General features: G+C 41.0%; 1 protein-coding gene across 1 annotated transcript in view; it reads right to left on the bottom strand.

Moving 5' to 3' along the window:
* Nucleotides 1-4,113: 4,113 nt before the first annotated feature.
* Nucleotides 4,114-11,087, bottom strand: part of kcnn4 (potassium intermediate/small conductance calcium-activated channel, subfamily N, member 4) — a 167,773-nt gene continuing 160,799 nt past the window's right edge. Inside the window, exon 9 of the mRNA XM_028822429.2 lies at nt 4,114-7,675. The gene's annotated coding sequence lies outside the window, so the exon portion shown is untranslated. The remainder of the gene's footprint in view (nt 7,676-11,087) is intronic.

The raw sequence follows: 11,087 nt of genomic DNA, 5'->3' as shown, positions 1-11,087 counted from the left end.
TCTCTGAACAATGGGAAAGTCCAAGGAGCTCAGTGAAGATGTAAGAAAAAGAATTGTAGATTTACAAAAGCCAGGAAGGTCTTTTGAAGCCATTTCTATAAACAACTGCAGATTCCAAGAGCATCGGTTCAAACAACTGTACGCAACTACAAGTGTATTGGGAGGTGTTCCCACTTTGCCAAGGTCTGGAAGAAGACCCAAACTGTCACTCGCAGCTGAGAGGAACTTGGTTAGGATGTTCGGGGATACACCAAGCCTGCCATGAATTGGAAACTGCTGGAACACCAGTGTCACTGTCTACAGTCCAAGTGAGATTTACATTGCCGTGGACTGTGAGGGTGCCGTCCAAGAAAATCGACATCGTCAAGCTTGAGTAAAATTCACATGCCACCCTCTTGGATAAGCAAAAAGCCTGCTGGAAGAAAGGTTTATGGTCACATGAGACAAAGATCGAGTAGTTTGGCCACAATGACTAGAGGTATGTTTTAAAGGTAAGGCTTTCAAAGCCAAGAACGTTGTACCAGCTGTGAAGCATGGTGGTGGTAGTATCATGCTCTGGGGCTGCCAGTGATACTGGTATAGGGTGTCCCACTCGGGAGTACAACTTTAAAAATGCGAATTACTCTGCAACGCGTGCATGTATCATCATGCAACAAGGTTCAAAATATTCCTTATTTAATGAAGAATTGATTCTGTGTCATAAAGAGGCGGGCACTGCTACGGGGCAACAGGACGGGGCAATGTGCCATACCTCTCATGCCAGTATGGAAGAGATCCAATCGTTTTTTGGAGACAGGGTGATCTTGAAAGGTTTGTGGCCACCTCGATCGCCTGATTTAACTCCCCCAGATTATTTTCTATGGGGATATTTAAAGGGCAAGGTTTAATGCAATCAAACCCAGGACCATCGAACAACTGAAAGCAAACATCGAGCGTGAAATTGTTTCCATCGACAGTGACGTTGCAGAGGACATTCTCAAATATGGAGCATCGCATTTCCTTGTGCGCGGACGTTGGGGAGGACATTTTCAGCACCTTTTGTAATGTGGACTTGTTTTCCATTAAATACAGGTCTGTTCAGTCCTTACAGGTCGCCTTTACGTCACACGTTCGCGAGTAATTCGCATTTTTAAAGTTGTACTCCCGAGTGGGACACCCTGTACATTGCACAAAGTGAATGGAGTAATGAAGGGAGGACTGCCTTCAAATTCAACGTCATCTCAAATCAGTAGCTATAGACAGTTGCAATTTTGATGCAGTGGTGTGTTCCAACACATCAGAACTGGATAAAGCAGGCCAACATTAAGCTTTTGGAATGGCCTTCTCAAAGCCCAGACGTCAACCCTGTTGAAAATTTATGGACTGTGCATAAAACGCCGGGTCGGTACCAGGAAACCAACAAATTTAAATCAATGAAAATGATCTTGTTGATGGATCCCAAAAGCGTCTGGTTGAGGTCTAACTTGCTAAGGGACATTCCACCAAATAATCGTTGGGGTGTATGTATCTATTTGAGCCTGTATGTGTAACTTTGATCCTGTGTGGCTTTTAGGAAGTCCAAAATAAATTCAAACGTGTGCACAAAATTCTTGTTTTCCAGATCCGTTAACGACATACGTTGTATAATCATTCCATCTCAGAAAAGGAACAATTCAAAGAACTCATTGAAAGCCCACAATTGCCATGACTTTCATGTCTATGATGAGTGTATGTAAACTTCTGACCACAACTGTATGCCCTTTTCATTCTACTGGAACAATTCCTGCCATATTTAAGGGAAATTGAATGCTCATTTAAGGTTTGCTGCTATTTATTGCTTTTTTCGCCAGAACAAAATCAATTGCCTTACAGAAGAATGTGCAGTTTGAAGATGGCAGTGCATGTTTATAGTTTGGCAATTTAGCATAATTCAAAAATTTAGAAGATTAAGAATTGCAGAATTGAACACACTGTGAGTCTAGGTTCTAGAGCCGTCCTTGGGCGTTCGGCGTTCTCTTACAGTAGACCAGTTTTTCCCTTTTCTGTTAAGAACACAGGCCACAGAGTTCGTAATTCCTGACATCGGTATTTTAAAATGTTTAATTTTTGGCTGTAGCTTTCAATATTTTATGTAACATCAAAAAAACTCAAATGTAGGACAGCTTTGTTAAGATTCTGTCCGTATTTCAGTTAATGCAATATGAGATACAAATGGGATCATACTGTAGTAAACCCAGTCCTTGATGGGGCACACGTTCATTTGGAAGTCTTGGCTTGACATCAGTGTTGATGTGGTGTTTCAAGAGCTTTAGTGGAAATCCTTTTGTAATCCATACTTCATCCAAACTTCCTTTTTTTTTATCCTTTTGGTTTGTAAACTTCTTATTATTGATGCACAAGAGTCTTGTATTTCCTGAATGCTGATAAGGTGCTTGTTGTTCGTAAACGAATGTAACTCCTGGCGGCTCCTGAGTTGGCATTTTGTTTATTCACACCGTATCTACTTTGGTTGTTTTTGGGAGTAAAAAAAAAAAAAAAACATACATGGATAGAAATTATTTTAAGACTTTATCAGATGAGTCTGTGTTTTTTATGGCAGGCCGATCTTGGGTTGGTTGCTTGTTTATTGAAGTTTGACAATTGTTCTTCATAAAGCGACTGTAGCTCTCAAGTTTATAGTTCACCACTGGTGTTTAAAGTGGAACTGGATTTCGCATTTTTATTTATGAGTGTTGATTATTTTCCTGGATATTGTGCTTCTGGAGATCATAAGCTATTTTTATTAGCATCTCACCTGAAGAAGGGGCCTGAGTTGCCTCGAAAGCTCGCATATTGTAATCTTTTTAGTTAGCCAATAAAAGGTGTCATTTTGCTTGGCTTTTCTCTACATTCATAATGGCTAACACGGTACAACACCCTAGTACTACAATTCCCTTCAGATATACTGGAAAAAAAGCTTTGAAAGTTTACAGTGGGCAAAATGAACAAAGTACCATAAGGGAGCAGTGGTGGTGCAGTTGTTCACATCGAAGCATCTCAGCCCCAGCCGGGCAAGCGGGCCCACCCTCTGTCTGCAAGGGAATGTGACCCTTTGGACTGTATGGCTCGGAAAGTCCTATTTGGAAGAGTTTGTAATGTTGATCAAGCCTGTCTACTACTAGTAACGAGAAATGTGAAGTTGTGCTCTTGGCAGGAACACACGTGGTAACCTGTGCCGAAATTTGGAGGCACTAAGAAACTTTTAAGCCAGGGGTCCTCAGTCACAGTCCCGGAGGTCCGCAGTGGCTGCAGGTTTTTGTTCTAACCCGTTTGCTTAATTAGAAAGCAATCCTTGCCAATAATTTAATTTCACAGCTTGTTAGTGCTTTAACTCTGCCATGTCAGGCCATTCTCATATCCTAGATTTTCTTCCCCTTTCTAAGGATATCATCCAAATGATTTGAAGGCTAAAATGGACGAGTAATTCTCAGTCCTTTGCTTTTTTCTCTTCACTTTCCTTCCAAGTATTTCATTAAACTCAATAGTGCGTGATAAATACACACAGGAGTAAATGGTAACAAGCTAAATGGAGAAATGCAGGCCTCTTTTGTCATTTGCATCTTATTGCTAATTAAAAGCAATTAAAAACCAAGAATACAGCTCTTTAAGACTAAAATAAGCAATAAGGGTTCAAAATCTTAACGAGCGAGACAAATAAAGTGAAGCCGAAGTGTTACTTGAGCAATAAGGGCTTCTTGAACTCAGAATAAAACTGCTCCATATTATTCTACCTATGTGCAATATAGACCTTAAGTCAACAAGTACAATTTGTATATTTATTACTATTCGGTTTGTTATTATTTTCTCTCTTTTTGTCTTTTTAACTCTTATTCCTCACACTGAGTCGATTGCACCTTCAATTTCGTTGTTCCTTTGTAAAAGTGACAATGACAATAAAGATATATCTATCTATCTTATTAAGTAATTGGGTTGGAGCAAAAACCTGCAGCCACTGCGGCCCACCAGGACCGTGATTGAGGACCCCTGTTTTAAGCAAATCATAAAATAACTGAACCAAATAGCCACATGTGTTTTTTTTTTTCCTTCATAAAGAGTATAGCAATAGCTAATAAACTTACTCCTAGAGAACGGCTGTTATTTTTTTATTTTTATTTTTTCCAACCCTTTTTGTATTTAATCAGTCACTGTTAATCTTAAACCGAGTTCATTATTTAAAGAATTGGCTTCCTTCCATTCGTAAACATGTAAGAAATGTTTTGAAGATGAAGAGAGCTCTGGTAATAAATTTCCTTTGCATTTCATTATTTCTCTTTTTTTCTTTTGGTTGTCCGGTGCTCCCACATGATGAAGATCTGGATTCAGTTCCCGGCCCGGCCTGGTCACACTCTGTGTGTGAGAAGTTTTCAAGTCCTGTCCCGTTGCTCCCGTAAACGGTAGGTAGTGTAGTGTGTATAATTGTCGTCTTGTGTCCAGTCCAGGGTTTAGTCTCTGATGCAAGAATGGCATCTGGGGATGGACTCCATATTGTAGTTGGGGTTAGGCACAGTTTCGTTTGGAAATTCCATTCTGTTTATTGTCCTGCAGTGGTTTTACTTTAAAATGTCAAAAAAAAAGTGCAGACGAGAAAATAGTGTCCTAAAGAGTCGTCACTCGTTCATTATCTTCTTCGCCTGCATGCTCATCAGCAGTTCCACTTCTTGATGTCAGAGAGTCCTGTGCCAAATAGCAGAGCAAGTCTACTGTTATTTCTCTTCGACTGTCTTACTCAAGCCTTTCAAGAGAGCCGTAAATCTGCTCGCCTGGTAAGCAGTCGTGCCATTAGCAAAAAGTACTTTGTTCGGAAGACAATGAAGATGGAGTGCAGCAAGTGTCAAAGGCCCTAAAGCACAAGGTTTTCAGTTCAAGCCAAACCACTGACTCACTGCATGACCCCCTAAGCAAGGCAGTTAACACACCAATGCTCGCGTTCTAGAAATATGAAGGCAGTTAGTTATACTTTACTGATCTTATAAAGCAGTTTGCAGTCTGAAACCTTTCTGTATTTATTAATGTGCTGTAACAGAGATCACGTTTGTCAAACCTTTTGCTGTGTGTGTGCGCCTTACCCGTCACTGAGCCTGGGCCCTTCAAGTCTCAGTGCTGCTGCATACCGGGCACACAAGTGACCTGACCATCTAAGTAAACGGCAACTTTGGCAGCCACTGTCACTTTATGGAACTGGTGCTGCCAGTGGAAAATGATGAATGATATTACAGCAGTGCAGCATTTAAGGTCACGTCCAAGTTAAGGCGTTTTTTGGAAGAATAAAATGGCCATAGTGGTTCCAAAAGACTTTGGAGATGAAGGTTGCTGGAAACTTGTATACCTGCGCTTTTCATTTTTAATTAGTTTTCAACTCTTTGAGGGTTAATTTTTTTTTTTCCATTTTGGCCCAAGGCTGAATATTTTTCCCCAAAAAAACTGTTTTCTGAACAGCACACAAAACAATGGTTTCACACCTAAAATATTTATTTATGACAGACGTCCCTGTGTTTTAAGTTCCGTGAGCCTCTACACCAGGGGTGTCAAACGCCAGTCCTGGAAGGCCGCAATGGCTGCAGATTTTCATTCTAATTCCATCTTCTTCATTAGTGACCCGTTTTTGCTGCTAATTAACTTCTTTTGCCTTTGTTTTAATTCCCTTGACTCAGACCCCATAGTTCTTTGGCTCCTCATTAAGGAAAAAGAAACAATAATGAGGCACAAAACAAGCTGCCACATCACCAGCTAACCACATTATCTGAACATAAAGAAAGGTGAAGGTCTCAGTAAGGTTGATCTCCGAAGTCACCAAAACATCTCGACGGCGTTCTTAGAAAAAACAGAAAATCAACAGTTTTGGAAATGTCTGCCGTGGCAGAATGAGAGCAGCAACAAGCCGTGGAATTAAATAATTGGTTTAATTAACAGCAAGAATTAGATTCTCGTTAAGAGACTGGCAGGAGTTTGAAGCCCTAGTTTAGCTGCTCATCTGTTGGCTCGTTTCACGTCTCATTTCTGTTTGGCTGCCATTTAATGAAGAAAAGAATCAATTCAGTGGACTGAGTCCTTAAAAACAGGGCTATTAAAATGAAGGGAAAAGAAGTTAATTATCAGTGAAAACTGGTCACTGATTAGGAAAAGAGTGTGAATGAAAACCTGCAGCCACTGCGGCCCTCCAGGCCCGGAGTTCGACACCCCTGCTCTACACGATGTGAATTCATATACCTATTACACTGCATAGTACTGCAAGTTATGATAACGTTAAACGCCACATTGTGTTACACTGATGCCGCAATTTCAGGCGTCTGTTGCTGCATACTGGGCATGCTGTGGCAGCCATTTTTGATGAGCTGTCTTTGCAACAGCGGTCACAATATGCAGCAACAGACGCCTGAAATCGCGGCACCAGCATAGCACATACTGCCAAACTATAACGTAACAGGCTGTTTTGTCAACGTTTACAGCCGATTACTGTCCTCTGCCCCAGCAACATCCACCTCAACCCTATGTGTCGACACAAGTCGACTCCCGCCCTGATAGAGTTCAAACTAATTCCACTAGAGAATTGTTATGAATATTGTAACGGAGGAAAAGGCTTTTCTAACTGATCTGAAGGTTTTGCTTTTGCTGTCTTTTAAGCATACTGTCAAACGCAACTTCCTTCTGCTTTTAAATATGAATATTTATAACTAACTCTCTAGTGCCAGGACTTTCTGAAAGGGCTCATGATGACAGAGATACATTACAACAGATCTGTGGTGCAGCTTCCATGTGCCCTAAAGAACTCTGGACCTGGCAAGTCGCTGTTTGGGAAGCAATAGTGAAATGGCGCGCTGCCGTCGGTGCGTCCTTGTTTCAGTTGCATTCTGAAACTGGAGGGTGAGGGTGGCATATTCCTGAGTTGGCTCATAAAGCCATCCCTCAAGACTTCAGTTGTACTTGTTGTTCAACCACCGTGAAAACCCCACTGCCAAACTTTTAAGAAGTACATATTGTGATTCAAGTTTTAAGGAGACTGGCTGTAGTGGGTAACATTTGGCTTCCTCCGTGTTCTTCTCCTGAACTCGGTGGTTACAAACCATTTTTGTTTTTCAAAAGTCACTTATTTTTCTTTAGTGATTGTCCGCTTTCCCCTTTCCTTTTTTTGCAGTACAGAGTGGGAATTTCTTTTTTTATTATTATTATTATTGCACTCCAGTTATGGAGTGGGCTTTATATTTTTTAAATCATTCTAAGGCTGCAAAGGAGTTTAGCACTGCTGAGGCATTTAAAAAGTTGGGATTGTTCTTCGTTTACATCAGTAAACAGTCCATTAGTGACAGATTAAAATATGTAGTGAGTATTCCCAAATAATTTTATCCTGAATGTCGTTATTGTTGGTAGCCAAATTCTTGCTTGTCCATTTTAAAATTCTTTTTGGATGTCCACCTTTTGTTGCTGCAGTAAACGCTGATAGGGGGGGCATGTGACACGGTATCCTGATGTATACTGTTTGCAGCGTGTGGACAGGCCATCCTATCCTTAAACTCGCACTAAGACTTCTCACGCATTTTTCCTGGAAGAAGAGTTGAAAGGCGCACTGCCTTTCTCCCATGTTCTGTCTGCCTCCTAGTGCTGGCATGAAGAACTGCAGCAGATTTGGTCCAAACAGTCCAACTGTCTTCATAGACATTTCCTAGGATGAAGGAAGACACAGTAATCTAATTAAATGACAAATCCAGTAATTCTTTAGTAGAGTTTTATGAATTTTACAGAATGGTAACATTCATTGTCAGTAGAATTGTCAACTATTTAACTCCAAAAAAAATGTATAAGTAGAGCCCCCTTAAGTTTCATGTGCATTGTAAGATAACAGTACAGTACACCAGTAAACGTTTAGTTTATCTGTCTGTTTTTAAAGAATCCCTAAGCTTCAGTTCAATGTATTCTTGTCTGGTGCTTTACCCCGAGTACAGGCTCATACGTTTGCCACCATAATATGAAGATGGTGAAGTAATACCCCTCACAACATCCATCCATCCATTATCCAACCTGCTTTATCCTAACACAGGGTCACGGGGGTCTGCCGGAGCCAATCCCAGCCAACACAGGGCGCAAGGCAGGAACCTCACAACATCTGCATTCAAAAACGTTCAAGGTCCTAATATTCTTAGGTTTAATCATTGGAATGTAAGTTTCAGATGTGCCATAGCAGTGCCATCAGGGGATAGGAGGTGTGTATTGCATGAGGCATTTTAAGGACATCTTATCCTAAGTTGATTGTAAGGAGAGACATGGAAAAGAGCCGAGGTGGAAGGGCCTGGTGCTGATCAAATTCGAATGCATTGATTTAACACGCTAGGCAGACATATTTAAAGCCCAGCTCCTGTTTCACTGTGGTCAGAACAATGATTTACTGTTATCTGAACGATTTCTAGACATGTAGTGTGTACCCTTATTTTGGCAAAAAGGCTACAATACCGATTGTGTCTTACACATAGGAGTAATCTGCAGTCAACTCCCAAAATAGTGGCACCCCTCAAAAAAAGTGAACAAAAACATTCCTTTAAAATAGATAATACATACAATGATTCAAAAATTCCTCATATTTGGAGGAATATGTTGGCTATTTATTTGATAAAAACAATTCTTGTAAAAGCATTGTTAATATCTTTAGAATATTTTTGTATAGCCCAAAACCGCACCAGAAGTGCCGCAATGGGCTTTGACAGCACCACCCCCCCCCCCACTCTTGACTCTCTAAGAAGGCAAAGAAACCCCAAAAAAAAACCCTTGTAGGGAAAAAAAATGGAAAAAACCTTAGGATAGGCAGTTCAAAGAGAGACCCCTCTCCAGGTAGTTTGGGCATGCAGTGGGTGTCAAAAAAAGGGGGTTAATACAACACGATACACAGAACAGAACACACATATAATACAATATACTAGTGCAATAGAAATATTACAAGTACAGAGCAGAATTCAACACTAGATGATATCACATAATACAATTTGTCAAAAACGTATGTGGCAAAATTATTGGCACCCTTGAAGAATACTATAAATAAGAGCAAATAAATTTTGCATCTTTTGGGGAAAAATGTTTCTTTATGTTGCCTTTAGTGTCTAGGAACTTTTGGTGTGTAGGAACCATTGTCTGTGGCCATTTCCTGTTTCACTGGGGTATGTATATGAGGTAACACACGGGTAAAATCTTTCTGACATCCATCAACTTGGGTAAAACTAAAGTGCTCTCAACTCAAATGAGAAAAAAATGTTGAGCTGCATAGATAAACTAGCCATTTATTACAAATTACTGTACCAGTAAGCACAAGTTTGAAAATGTTCCAGGAACAGAATAATCTTCATGTTGTTTCCATGCTAAGACACCCAAAGAGGAGCCCAAAGATCACAGGGTTACAACTGCAAAGTTTAGTTGAATCTTAAGGATTCACTGTTTTAAAGTCATCTGTGAGATGACACCTCCATGACCAGAAGCTTTATGGATGAGTGGCACAGAAGAAGCCTCCCCTGAGTCCAAGATGCAAATTGCAGTGTCTCAACTTTGCCAGGCAACATTGGAGATACGCCTGGAATTGTGTGTTGTGGTCAAATGAGACAAAAATTGAGCTTTTTGGCTATGTGCACCATGGCCATGTTTGGTGAAAAAATGGAACTAAATACAGAGCAGGGTACCTCATATCCATGGTAAAATATGGTGGTGGCTCTTGTTAAATACCAGAACATTTTAGCCTAAAAACTGACTGCCTTGGTCAGAAGGCTGAAACTGGGCGGTGATTGGGTCTTCCACCAAGACAATGACCCGAAGCACACATCAAAATCAACAACAAACTGGTTGCAGAAACACAGAGTCAAAGTTTTGCAATGGTCTCCAGATTTGAACCCAATTGAAAATCTGTGTTCTCCTTTGAAGAGAGCAGTTCACAAGAGAAACCCCAAGAATCTCCATGATTTGGAAATGTTGTGCATGGAAGAGTGGTCCAAGATCCCTCCACAAGTGTTCATCCAGTCTTGTTTAACACTACAGAAAGAGGCTGAGTGCTGTCATTCACGTCAGGGGAAGCTCCACCAAATACTGATGTTTAGGATCTGCTTTAATTATGAAAATTTGTGTTACTAAAGGAAAACTTAATTTTGTTCCAGACATCTGTTTGACAATAAAAGCATGAAGCTTACCCAATTATTTAAGCACAAAATATCACTCATTGCATGTGTTGTCCCTTTTATGTATTGCAATTTTTCATGGTCAGGTCAAGTTGGGGAGCACACACTGGTACAGTGCATTGCTGCACCCAAGACACAACAAAACAGCTCAGGATCCCGGTTGGCAACACCCCAGGCAGACACGCAGTTCAGTCCCACCCTCCAGAAATGACCCTCTATCTGCCATAGCCAGGTGTTACGTGGACATTCCCTTGGCCTGGTCCAGCCGGTCAGACCCTCAACAATTAGTACTGTGAGCCGGATCACGCTCTGTGAATCACGCCACATGGCCGTAGTGCTGTAACTGACGCTCCCTCACAATGCAGGTAATGTGCCTCATTCGGGACTCTGTGAGCACAAAGTCAAACCAGTGGTACCCAAGGATTCTCCGAAGAGACGCAGTACTAAAGGAGTCCAGTCTTCGTCTCAGGTCACTAGATAGAGTCCATGTCTCGCAGGAAATCAGGAAGCACCAGGACTCTAAAGACTTGGACCTTCGTCCTTTTGCAGATATCAGGAGTGCCACACACCCCTTTCCAGTGACCTCATGACAATTTTTCATGCAGGGTGCCAGTGTTTCTGGAGCTGACTGTATGTGTAAACAAAGACAGGAGCAGTCTCTTGTGGGCTGGTATTGAGCCTGGCATGGACACAACCAAATAACGAAAGACCTTTGTTGGTGCATATAAAAGATGTCTGAAATGTGATGTCCTGGTTTGAAGCATTTTTGAGTTTCCCATGCATCCTCCTCTTTTTTTTTTTTTTTAATCTTTTACAGACTTTAATTTTTTGGTTTTGTTTTGAAGACGACTGGAGTGGCGCTGCTGCCCATTTCTATAAAATTAACTTCTCCCATTCTTGTTTCCATCAGTCACAAGTTTTTCAGTT

The sequence above is a fragment of the Erpetoichthys calabaricus genome, chromosome 17 (assembly GCF_900747795.2).
Source record: "Erpetoichthys calabaricus chromosome 17, fErpCal1.3, whole genome shotgun sequence".
Classification (NCBI taxonomy): Eukaryota; Metazoa; Chordata; class Cladistia; order Polypteriformes; family Polypteridae; genus Erpetoichthys; species Erpetoichthys calabaricus.
Note: the sequence above shows the minus strand (reverse complement) of the source record. Positions and strands in the feature narration are given on the sequence as shown.